Consider the following 1739-nt stretch of genomic DNA (forward strand, 5'->3'; position numbering starts at 1 on the left):
TTTGAGGTTACCCTATGATTTATCACTTTCTCCCTGAGTTTAGAACAGTCCATACTATCTTGAAACTCTCTTGACTTCCTCACCATTTAGAAGTTCTGTAACTACACCATTTGCCCCCTCTTTTTTGGTTTGTAGTTGTCCTCATTTGCCAATTGATGTCTCTAGTTTCTTGTTGACAATCTTGTAAGCTTATTTTACTTTGAATATGTCCACAGCTTTGTTGGTTTCTGGGTTATGTCATCTCATGTATTACTGGTCAGTTGTTATTTGCTATTATTGGTTCTCTGTTCAAAGGATAGCCTTTAGTATCTCTTGTAAGGTTAGACTGGTATTAACAAATTCCCTTAATTTCTGCTTATCTAGAAATCTCCTAATTTCACCATCATATTTGAAGGACAATTTTGCCAGGTATCTAATTCTTGGTTGAAAATTTTTCTCTTTCAAGGTTTTATATATACCATCCCATTGCTTTCTTGCTAGCATGGTTTCTTCTGAGAAATCAGAGCTTATCTTCATTGGTTGTCCTTTGTAGGTAACTTTTCATTTTTCTCATGCAGCTTTCGGGATTCTTTCTTTGTCTTTGCTTTTGATGAGTGTGATGATGATATATCTTGGTGATTTTCTTTTGAGGTCTATCCTGTTTGGGGTTCATTGGACTTCCTGAATGGATATATTCTCATCTTTCATCACATCAGGGAAATTCTCTTCCAACAAATCTTGGACAATTTTCTCTGTGGTTTTCTCTTCCTGTTTTGGAATTCTACTTGCACATGTCATTCCTTTTGATGGTATCCCACATGAGCCTTAGGCTTTCTTCATTTGTTTTGATCTATTTTCTGATTGATCCATTTCCAAAAAAGTATTCAGGTATTTGTCTTCAATCTCTTGAATTCTGTCTTCCATTGGTTCAATTCTACCACCTTGCCTTTTCAATGTGTTATCTATTTCTGAAAATTCAGTAATAATCTTCTGGATTTCTATCTTTAGATTTGTATCATTTCTAATTTTTTATTTATTTCGTCATTTTGTTCTTATATTTTCTTCTGAAATTGTTCTAGGGTTTTGTTTGTGTTTTCCTCAATTTTGTCAGTGTTTTCCTCTATCTGTCTCTCAATCCACTGAAGGTACCTAAATAGAATTATTTTGAATTCCTTATCAGGGAGTTCCAATGCTGCTTCTTCCTCAGGGACGTATTTTGGATCTGAATCCTGCTCCCATGTTTCTACTGGTTTATTTTGCTTCCTTGTGTGGACTGTGATGGTCTGTTTCCCCAATACATTGTGACTTTGTTGCATTTATATTTAATTGGTGATTATATGTTGGAGTGATTTACCCAAGATTTTAATTTTCTTTGTGTGTGTGTATATGTGTGTGTGTGATTGGATGTATCTTAGTAAGCAGTGTACTGTGCTCCTCTATGTGCTAGTTGGCATCACTTATGCATCCACCACCTGTACCCTGGTGGGTATGATGATAGAGAATGAGAGTGGCTCCACTTAACTATTTGTGAAGAGCAGTTAAGGTTGTGTCAGGTTCTTATTGGTGGTTGTGTATCATTGGCCAGTTGGTGCAGGGGTAAGTGGTGGCTCTCACTTTGTAAGTGGAGCTATAGGAGATGCATGTGTGGTCAGGTTAAATGGGTACAGTTGCTGTCTCCCACTCAGTTAGACAAAAAACACAATTGAAAAACAATCAAGAAAGTAAAAGTAAGAGGGTAAAAGGTACACACTGCATAAACA

Source organism: Orycteropus afer, unplaced genomic scaffold (assembly GCF_000298275.1).
Source record: "Orycteropus afer afer isolate SDZICR_OR568_19922 unplaced genomic scaffold, OryAfe1.0 scaffold00129, whole genome shotgun sequence".
In the NCBI taxonomy this organism is placed as follows: Eukaryota; Metazoa; Chordata; class Mammalia; order Tubulidentata; family Orycteropodidae; genus Orycteropus; species Orycteropus afer.